Genomic DNA, 10,720 nt, shown 5'->3' with positions numbered 1-10,720 from the left:
GACACTGATTGATTATTCTGTCAGGAAAGGGATGCTGTGAACTTACCTCCACCAAGCTCCAAGATATTCAGCCTGTCATTCACCAGTTTTTCCACATAATCCATCTCATGATCCCAATCTGGAAGAGAGCACAGATTGCAACCATTTCCGTGGGGTGCTGAGATCCCCTTCTCTCTCAGGCCCCTGGGCACTGCAAGGCGGTTGCGTAATGCTGTGGGAGCCAGATGTCAATGGACAAGGCCAAAGCTACAGAAGGGCCTGGGGTGCTCTGGGATGGCTCCTGTCCACTGTCCACCCTCTTTGCAGGCCCTGTGCAACATCCCTGGGGAAGAAACTGGACCAGCCCAGGGCCCCTCGGGGCTCTCTCAGTCCTACAAAGGAAACCCCCTGTAAACCCCTGGGGAAAAGCATTCCCAACATGTTCCAGGGGCAAGAGGCCTCTGTCCCAGGAAAGGGGGAGGCAGGCCGCTGGCTCACCTGCTCTCCACGCTCCCACCGGAGCAGCCTGGGCAGCCCTGGCATGCAGGGCCACTGCCAGGAGGAGCAGGAGGACAAGGCGCAGAGCAAGGGCCATGGTGCCTTGCCCTCAGCCAGTCCCACAGCTCTTGCTGCCACCACTGTCCTGACACCGCTGTATCAATGTCAGCACCGCTGCTGCCGCTGCTGCTGCAACAGTTGTGGTCAAGGACTGACTGGTCGGTCGTTGTGGTGCTGTGCAACCACAGGGCTCTGTGACCTCTGTGACCTCATGGCCCTGCTGTGACCTCACGGCCTGGGTGCGGATGGACCGCAGCTTCGGAAGTTTCCTTCCTGGGGAGGGAGCTCGTCCTGCAAGGCAGCTCCGTTTGGCACCTTGTGGGGGGCCAAGGCTAACGCAGCCCTTTTGTTTCATGGGCGAGCTGAAGCCTTTACTTCACCATTTCCTCTTTGTGGGAAATTTAAGGGACTCAAAGAACAAAGTCAGTCAATAAAACAGAGGGAGAACCACTCAACCTCTTGAATGCTTTGAAGGAAACCTTGAGAAGCACACAGTGGGTCTGTGCTGCCTGACCAAGCCTGTGGCCTTCCATGGTGGAGTGACTGTCAGTGGACAAGGCAAGAGCTACAGAGGCCACTGCTCGGGACTTCTGTAATGCCCTGGACTCAGTCCCCCCCATCCAGCACCCTTCTCCTTCATTTGGAGAGCTCCAGATCTGCTGGAAGCTGAGGAACTGGCTGGGTGGTCACATCCAGAGGGTTGTGGTCAATGGCTCAGAGTCCCGATGGACATCGGTGACCAGCGGTGTCCCTCAGGGCTCCAAACTGGGACCAATGGGATTTAATACCTTCATTAATGCCAAGGACAAAGGGATGGAGGGCACCCTCAGCAGGTTTGCAGGTGACACTGAGCTGAGGGGCCACTGACATTCCTGAAGGACAGGGCCGTCCAGAAGACAAGCTCGAGAAGTGACCCACAGGAATCTCTCTGAGCTTCATGATCTTAGATAGCCACCATGATTTCTTTAACAACAAAATGTTTCCTCCTTCCTACTCAGTCCAACTCTGCCTTCCATCAAGAAATGGTTACAGGAAATACCAAGAGACACTGGCCGTGGTCTTGCTGTTAAAGACTGAGGCAAAGGCAGCACTTTGAGTTGTGAGTGTCCTGGTGGTGATGCTGAACACGATGAGTGCTGGAGGTGCCTCCCAAAATGAACTCTTGTGATTCCCCAAGTCTTTCACCACTTGCTCAGTGAACAAGCAGCTCATTGTAGTGCAAAAAATACTGAGCAATAAAAGAAATACAATCCCTTCCCTGGGAAGACATGTCCCCATCCAGCTCCAAGGAGAACATTAATAAAGTTCTAGTCAAGTAACTTGAGCTCTAGATAAAACCTCTTTACTTACACTTTTTTTATGAAGTTGTGGTTAGAAAGAAGTTTTATTTTCTACAGTTACATTTAGTAAAGTCATTAAATAGCAGGTACTTTTGAGGTGTCAAATACTTGAACTGCAGCAAATTCCTTCCTGATTTACATTCAGCAGCATCTGCTGTCAGGGAGGGAGGGATCAGAAGGTCCTGTCCAGGGGGTGGGAGCAGATGTAGGCCCTCTTCTCCAAGATCTGCTTTGCAGCTTTTTTAATGGAATCATCCAGGTTTTCAGAAGCATTTATGGAGAAACAGAGAAAAGTCAGCTAGGATGCCATGAAGAGCTATTGGAAATTTCTCTCAAAAAGCGTTTTTGAATACATGTAAATGCAAGTATGGGAGTGCCACAAAGAAACCGAACGTTCTCTTCTGAAAAGATTGATTATTACAGACTGAGTTTATTACAGACTGTTGAACTGGTCAGCACTTCCCAAACGGTCCTGATGCCTAATTTCTATCATCAGTTACTTTACAGGAGTATTTGCTGCTGATAGATTTTATACTCCCCAGAAAAAGAACCCTGGCAGTTTGCTTTAGCTATGAAGTGAAGAGACTATGTTCAACAAGTTCCAGCTCTGCTCCTTGTTCGAATTGAAAGCAGAACAAAATTATTCTCTTGGTCACATCAAACCCACCTACTTTTGATCACAGTCAGTGAAAAACATGAGAATGTAAAAATTACTCTATAGTACTTACATTTTTCTACTTGACACAAGGCGCAATTACTCTAAACGCAGGCTTCTGTGCAGCAAGTATTTTTAGGAAGTGCCTGGAAAAGGAGTAAAACTGAGTTAAAAGCTAGTGAATGAATTTTATAAACAAAATCATGTAGTTAAAACACAGTAATTGAAACTTCTCCAAGCCCTTTGATAACGAAGCCCTACAGCCCAGTCATGAGCAGCGCAGCCTTAGCTGTGCCTTTGACCCCAGAGCTGCCCAGGGTCAGGGCTGGGATGAGCCTGCACCCAAAACTGGCTCCAGGAGTGATTGGGAATCAATCCAGAACACAACTCACACACACAGAGCAAAGCCTCAAGGCCAAACCCAAAGCTTCATCAGTTTGGATTTAACACTGAACGGCAGCGAATGTGCTTCTCCTCTAGCGTAACTGTAACCATGAAACTTTATGTGAGCTACTGAATAACCACTTTGCTGTCCCCAAATCTATTGCCAAAATACCACTGTGACTATGCGTTATTATTTACGATCACATGGAAAGAGTTTGGGAAGAACTGCGTGGCATTTAGAGATTGGAGAGAATGTGCAGGTTTGTAATCAGGTTCTAAATGGCTCTATATGTGTTAAACAAGTATTTTAAACACATTGATAGTGTGCAGCTCAACGAGCAGAGCCCCTGAGAGGCTGCTGCACTCCCACCCCAAGTGATTTAGCCAAGTTCTTTCGCACCGTTTGCTTTATGAGGAGCCTCCTGCACAGCAGGGCCCAGAGCTGGCAAGGCTCCCCAGCACGGCTGGAGCTGCTGGCACACCTTGGCCCAGGTGGACAGCTGCCTCTCAAGGCCCCAGCGAGCAGGGGATGGCTCCGGGCAGGGTCCCTGGCCAGCAGTGGCCCCAGAGCACGTCTGCCTTTCAAGGGCAATCTTGTCCCCAACCCTTTCTCCTCTCCACCGTGCTTTGCCTCTGCCCAGTGCTCCTGGGGCTGCTCTTGGCCAGGCAGCCTCAGTGGGAGCGAACACTGCCTTCATCCCAAGCAGGCTCCCCAGGGCAAGGCCCAGCAGTGCAGAGGCCAATTAAAGCACTGGACAGCAGCAGAACCCTCAGCAGAGCTATTTGGACAACCATGGACTGTCACAATTCCACAACAGCATGATTATTAGTCAGGTTACAAATGTCGTGAGCAGAGTTGAAAAAAAATTTTGGAGAAAAATCAACAACTTACTGTCTATTCTCACGGAACCTCCAGATCCCAAAATAGCAACACCACAGGACAAGTGGCACAGTGAAGATTGTGATTACTGTGCCTATCATGCAGGACTTGCGCACATCCCGGGGGCAAACAATTCTTGGGAGTCGCACTGGACCTGGGTCATTTGTTCCTGTATCATGGATAACATCTGCGGGAGCAACGTGGATCGTGAGCCCGAGCTGCGCACTGCTGCTGAGCTGGCAGCGCCTTGGCTACGGCCAGGACGCTCTCTGTTTCCCCCAGTGCTGCGCCCTGCAGGCACCTTGCCGCCCCTTGGCACAGGCTGTGGCACCCAACAAAGCCCACAAGGCCGGGAGGAGAGCCTGCGGGGAGCACAGCTGCTTGGGCAGTCGCTCCTTCGAGGGACACGAGCCAAAGCCATCCCTGCAGCAGCTGCTGCCAGCCCCGACCCTCCCCGCCCTGCTGGGACAGCTCCCACAGCCCAAGGGGACAGAGTCAGGCCCTCGCAGGACACAGGGCTGACCCTGCCCAGTGTGGGAACCAGCGACTGCTCTGGCCCTGGGCTCGCCCTAGGGATCCTGCTCAGGGCTGCTCCTGTGCCTTGGGCCTCTGGGCACTCAGGGCAGCTCGAGGAGGCAGCTGCAGCAGGAGGGACGTTGGTGCACAAGTCCCGTTTGCCATGGGCTGTGGAATGTGCTCCAGAGGCCTCAAAGCCAAGGCATCTCCAGCTTTGGCTGCTGCTGGGGGCAGAGCTGCTGCCACACAGCCCCACCAAGGGCTGAGCCTGCCTGAGCCCTGCACAGCAATTACCTTCTGTGGCACTGTCTGGGATCTCTTCCCTTCGAGCATCAGCGGCTGGCTCAGAGACATTGCTCTCTCCTGGGTGTGCTGCCTTCAGCAAAGCTGCCTTTTGGTCCATCTCTGGAGAAAGGAAGAGGCACAGCTGGATCAGATGGAAGCATTACCCATCAGGGAGGCAGCATGTTAAAGAGGTAATACTTGTCAAAGACGTAGATAAAGTTCAGGAAAAAGCCCAGGCTCTTCAGGCTGGGCCAGGGACCTCCCTCCTCCCAACATCTACCCCTCCTGATCTCCCCCGGAGACTGGGAAATTGCAGGGGATCTCAGGGTCAGCATTGCCCTTGGTGCAGTTTGGACACCCTGTCAGCTGATGCCAAATGCTTTCCTGCAGAGGCTGGGGAGAAGCTGCAGCCAGACCAGGCTGGGAAACAGCCCTGCAGGGTGTCAAAGCAGCAGCAGGGCAGTGAGACTGCAGTGGGTTTGGGTTAGGCACAGAGTGTCCAGATGTGCAGCAAAAGGCCCTGGCTGCTGAGTGTCAGGACAAGGTTGAGGGAAATGCACCCACCGTGCTCTGTCTCCTGTTCAGCCAGAATTCGGTCTGCTTGTTCAGATACCTCCAGGGATTCCTTCTCTTCTGTAAGTTTGTTCTTCCTTCTAGGAGGACCTTAGAGCAAAGCAGTTCCATGTCACAGGAATGGATCACACCAAAGCAGTGCTCAGCCCGTGGGCTCAGCAGGGACACACTACTCACCCCTGCGACGGGAGCCAGGCTTGCGCGCAGCATCCAGCCCAGGAGCTGGAAAAGTCCTCCCTGCAGACGCACCTGTAACACAGAAGCTCCTGACAACCTGGTTCTTGCCAGGTGGCCAATGATTATATTCTGAGGGGACGTTGAGAACTTACCTGCAGAAGATCCCAAGCGTTCCAAACCCTCTTGTATCCCTGCTGCTGGAGAAGCCTTCCCAGCACCCTCATCTAGAAGAGAGCACAGATGAGAACTATTTCCATGGTGTGCTGGGATCCCCTTCTGCCTTAGGGCACTGGGCACTGCAAGGGGGTTGGGTAAGGCTGTGGGAGCCAGATGTCAATGGACATGGCCAAAGCTGCGGAGGGGCCTGGGGTGCTCTGGGCTGGCTCCTGTCCACTGTCCACCTTCTTTGCAGGCCCTGTGCAACATCCCTGGAGAGGAAATGGGATAAGCCCATGGCCTCTCAGGGCTCTCTCAGTACCACAAAGGAAACCCCTTGTAAAATCCTGTTTCAAAGCACTCCCCACACATCCCAGAGACAAGAGGCCGCTGTCCCCGGAAAGGGGGAGGCAGGCTGCTGGCTCACCTGCTCTCCACGCTCCCACCGGAGCAGTCTGGTCAGCCCTGGCATGCAGGGCCACTGCCAGGAGGAGCAGGAGGAAAAGGCTGGCTACATATTTTTAGTCCTAAGTACTCGGTCGTAAGTGCTTAAGTACTTTTTTGTGTTAAGTACTCCTACACCAAGCCATAAAATGGGGAAAAATTCCACAACCTCCAGCACCTTGAAAGGCAGATGTGCTCTGGGGTCACTGCTGGCCAGGGACCCTGCCCGGAGCCATCCCCTGCTCGCTGGGGCCTTGAGGGGCAGCTGTCCACCTGGGCCAAGGTGTGCCAGCAGCTCCAGCCATGCTGGGGAGCCTTGCCAGCTCTGGGCCCTGCTGTGCAGGAGGCTCCCTGTGTCCCAGCTGCACTGGGGGCCTCAGCCACCTCCTCTCTCCACAGGCGCCGCTCTGCACAACATCTGAAAGACGGTGGCTGGATGTCGCATCCAGACAGCTTGAGCAGCTCAGTCAGCAGTGATGAGAGCCTGGGCAGCCCCGACAGAAGCCCTGAGAGGATGAGCTCAGAACAGCTGCCATCCTGGGGGAAACAGCCAATCCCTGTGGAGATCCCAGTTCCACGTGCACTTTCTATGGGAATACCTGAGCCACCTCCGCTCCCCACAGGATACCCTGGGCCACCTCCACTCCCCGTGGAGATCCCAGAGCCACCTCCACTGCCCATGAGGAGCAGCCCATCTCCATTTGTCCAGCAACCACAGAACCAGTTCAGCGCCTTCCATGACCAGATGAAACCAACACGTCCCCCTCCTCCACGCGCAAAACCCCCCAGTCTGTCCGCCAAGCCATATTGAACGTGGCTTCCCCCTCTGCCAGGATAGGGGTTGTTCTTATGTATGAATAAAGAGGGACAGAGCTGTCACACCAGTGTCCTGGGGGTACAACCACCAAAGCCCACACGGCACCAGCACTGCCTGAGCTCCATGTCCGGGAGCAGCCGTGGATGCCCATGGTGTGGGTGGGCAGGAGCCAGGCACGGGGCTGCTGGAACCAGCAGTGGGGCCCCGAGGGGTTGGGGGAGCCCATGCTGAGGGTGCCTGGGCTAAGGCACATTTCTTTCAGTGGGATCATCTGGGCCTGGATGATGGACCCCCATCATCATGCCTCCAATGCAATGTCCAGGAAAAGAGGAAGCCATCAGGAGCACCTCCAGGGACACAGCCTGGAGGAAACAACAGCAGGAAAAATCTTTGCTAAGCAATGGCCTTTTGATGAAGCAAAATATTTACAATCGAGGCAGTTCATTAGTACAGATGGGGTTGCACTTCAGGGCTACAAGTAAGGCCATGAGGTCACAGCAGGGCTCTGACGTCACAGAGGTCACAGAGCCCTGTGGTTGCACAGCACCACAACGACCGACCAGTCAGTCCTTGACCACAACTGTTGCAGCAGCGGTGGTGGCAGCAGCGGTGCTGACATTAGGACAGCAGTGTCAGGGCAGTGGTGGCAGCAAGAGCTGTGGGACTGGCTGAGGGCAAGGCACCATGGCCCTTGCTCTGCGCCTTGTCCTCCTGCTCCTCCTGGCAGTGGCCCTGCATGCCAGGGCTGACCAGGCTGCTCCGGTGGGAGCGTGGAGAGCAGGTGAGCCAGCAGTCTGCCTCCCCCTTTCCTGGGACAGAGGCCTCTTCTCCCTGGAACGTGTTGGGAATGCTTTTCCCCAGTGCTTTAGAGAGGAATTCCTCTGCGGGATTGAGAGAGCCCCGAGGGTTCCTGGGCTGTTCCAGTTTCTTCTCCAGGGATGTTGCACAGGGCCTGCAAAGAAGGTGGACAGTGGACAGGAGCCAGACCAGAGCTCCTCCGGCCCCTCTGCAGCTTTGGCCATGTCCATTGACATGTGACTCCCAGAGCCATACCCAACCCCCTTGCAGTTCCCAGTGCCCTAAGGCAGAGAAAGCGATCCCAGCACACCATGGAAATAGTTCTGCTCTGTGCTCTCTTCAAGATTGGGATCGTGTGATGGATTATCTGGAAGCCCTGGTTCATAACCATTTGAAGTCTGTGGAGCATGCTGGAGGTAAGTTCTCAAAGTCCCTTTTTACTGAGAGAATGAGATCAGTGTCAATGTGGCAAGAGCTCAGTCATTTGCCATTTTTCCTAAGGGATGCACAGCATGGAAATGATTCTGCTCTGTGCTCCCTTCTAGATGAGGGTGATGGGAAGGCTTCTCCAGCAGCAGGGAGAGAAGATGGTTTGGAACCCTTGGAAGGTTCTACAGGTAAGTTCTCAGCTTCCCCTCAGAGAATAATCATTGGCAACCTGGCAAGAACCAGGTGAAAGAAGTTACTATGGCTGTTGAGTTACAGATGGGTCTGCAGGGAGGACTTTTCCAGCTCCTGGGCTGCATGCTGAGCACAAGCCTGGTTCTCATCATAGGGGTGAGTAGTGTGTCCCTGCTGAGCCCACGGGCTGAGCACTGCTTTGGTGTGATCCATTCCTGTGACATGGAACTGCTTTGCTCTAAGGTCCTCCAAGAGTCAAGACACAAGACACAGCAGACAGGAAATCCCTGGAGGCAGCCAGACATCTAGACCAGATGCTGACTGACCTGGAGAAACGCCGTGGTGGGTGCATTTCCCTCAGCCTTCTCCTGACACTCAGCAGCCAGGGCCTTTCCCTGCACATCTGGACATTCTGTGCCCAGCACAGCAGGAAGGGATCCATCGGCGCCCCACTGCCGTTTTCATACCCTGCAGAGCTGTTTCCCAGCCTTGCCTGGCTACAGCTTCTCCCCAGCCTCTGCAGGGAGGCATTTGGCACCAGCTGACAGGGTGCCCTAACTGCCCCATGGGCACTACTGACCCTGAGATCCCCTGCAATCTATCAGTCACTGGGGAAATCAGGAGGGTCGGCTGCTTGGAGAACAGGAGGGCCCTGGCCCAGCTCTGCTGAGCCTGGGTGTTGTAGAAAATAAAAAGAAACGCAGGCGGGTAGGCTGGGGGCGCGCGGCAGAAGGACGCACAGCAGGCAGTCTGCGGTTCTCCAGTGGTTTATTATGCGGTGCAGTAGGGAAGGTCCGGGGAAGGAGAGACGGGGCGGAGAAGCAGGGATGGGCGTGGGGTCTGGAGCTCCGGAGGCTGCAAGCTGTCAGCGGCAGTTGGTGTCGGGCAGCAAGGTGTCCCGGTGAGCAGGACAAAATGGCCGTTGAGCACACAGTGGAATAGGGTCTTAAGGGGAAGGAGAGAGGGAGTGGTTTGGCACGCAGGCCAACCGGGAAAGCCATAGGGAAGAGGGACAGGGGTAACAACCAATCATTACAAGGGAGGGGAGGATACATAATCCAAACCAACCAATGGGGTACAACTTAGGAGGGGAACAAAGAAGAACAGTCTGGAAACTAAGCCATATATGGGAAAGGGGCGGGGGAGGTGTCTGGGCCAATGATCTTCTTAGCTGGTGCATACATTGCCGCAGGGGCTCATGGGCTGATCTCACTGTCACCATGACTGAGACAGCACAGGCTGTCCCTGCCCCCACGGCCGGCCCTCTAGCTGGCAACTCGGAGGTAAAACCTCCACACCTGGGTGTTTTCCTGATACTTATCCATGTCTTTGACAAATATTGCCTCTTTAACCTGCTGCCTCCCTGATGGGTAATGATTCCATCTGATCCAGCTGTGCCTTTTCCTTTCTCAAGGGAAGAAGCAAAAGGCTTTGCAGAAGGTGGCTATTCCTGGAAGAAGCAATGGCCCAGTGCCAGCCTCTGCTGAAGGAAGAAAGGCAATGTCAGGCAATGGCACAGGAGGTAATTGTTTCAGTGTGTCCTGCGAGAGCCTGACTCTGTCCCCTTGGGCTGTGGGAGCTGTCCCAGCAGGGCAGGGAGGGTCTGGGCTGGCAGCAGCCGCTGCAGGGATGGCTTTGGCTCGTGTCCCTCGAAGGAGCGACTGCCCAAGCAGCTGTGCTCCCCGCAGGCTCTCCTCCCGGCCTTGTGGGCTTTGTTGGGTGCCACAGCCTGTGCCAAGGGGCGGCAAGGTGCCTGCAGGGCGCAGCACTGGGGGAAACAGAGAGCGTCCTGGCCGTAGCCAAGGCGCTGCCAGCTCAGCAGCAGTGCGCAGCTCGGGCTCACGATTCACGTTGCTCACACAGAGGCGCTCGGCAAGTCCCTGACAAATCCCCAGGATACAGCGACCGTCCCAAAAGTTTTCTGTCCCCATGATGCACGCAAGTCCTGCATGATAGGCACAGCAGTGATCCTGCTCTCTGTGCCACTTGCCATGGTGCTGTGCTATGTGGGCTTCTGGTGGTGGAGGCGCAAGGAACGGTAAGTTGTTGATCTCCATCCTCCAGCTTCCTTTAAAGGCTGCTCAAAATTAGGAAACATTCCCATTGAGGTTGCTGTGGACTTGTGGCGAGTCAGTGGGTGTCCAAATAGTTCTGCTGAGGGTTCTGCTGCTGTCCAGTGCTTTAGTTGGCCTCTTCATTGCTGGGCCTTGCCCTGGGGAGCCTGCTTGGCCTGAAGGCAGCGTTCGCTCCCACTGATGCTGCCTGGCCAAGAGCAGCCCAAGGAGCACTGGGCAGAGGGAAAGCAAGGTGGGGAGGAGAAAGAGTTGGGGATGAGAATGCCCTTGAAAGGCAGACGTGCTCTGGGGCCACTGCTGGCCAGGGACCCTGCCCGGAGCCATCCCCTGCTCGCTGGGGCCTTGAGGGGCAGCTGTCCACCTGGGCCAAGTTGTGCCAGCAGCTCCAGCCGTGCTGGGGAGCCTTGCCAGCTCTGGGCCCTGCTGCTCAGGAGGCTCCCTGTGTCCCAGCTGCACTGGGGG

The 10,720-nt window shown here is 55.0% G+C and overlaps 3 protein-coding genes and 1 long non-coding RNA gene across 4 annotated transcripts in view; 2 read left to right on the top strand and 2 right to left on the bottom strand.

The window, feature by feature from the left end:
- LOC146431902 (uncharacterized) overlaps positions 1-10,720 on the top strand; it is an 83,396-nt gene that overhangs the window by 42,764 nt on the left and 29,912 nt on the right. The gene's annotated exons all lie outside the window — the stretch shown is intronic.
- The window catches only part of LOC146431903 (uncharacterized), a 70,080-nt gene that overhangs the window by 40,620 nt on the left and 18,740 nt on the right, over positions 1-10,720 (bottom strand). The window lies entirely within an intron of this gene.
- The window catches only part of LOC146431904 (uncharacterized), a 32,150-nt gene that overhangs the window by 16,348 nt on the left and 5,082 nt on the right, over positions 1-10,720 (top strand). The window lies entirely within an intron of this gene.
- On the bottom strand, positions 1,936-3,965 carry LOC146431905 (uncharacterized). The gene is made up of 3 exons (XR_014854804.1): positions 3,809-3,965; positions 2,606-2,678; positions 1,936-2,114 (listed from the first exon to the last, which is right to left on the bottom strand). It is a non-coding gene; the product is annotated as an uncharacterized LOC146431905 (long non-coding RNA).

This window comes from Lichenostomus cassidix, chromosome 12 (genome assembly GCF_008360975.1).
Source record: "Lichenostomus cassidix isolate B80296 chromosome 12, HeHo_3.0, whole genome shotgun sequence".
Classification (NCBI taxonomy): domain Eukaryota; kingdom Metazoa; phylum Chordata; class Aves; order Passeriformes; family Meliphagidae; genus Lichenostomus; species Lichenostomus cassidix.
This window is presented reverse-complemented; position numbering and strand designations above follow the sequence as displayed.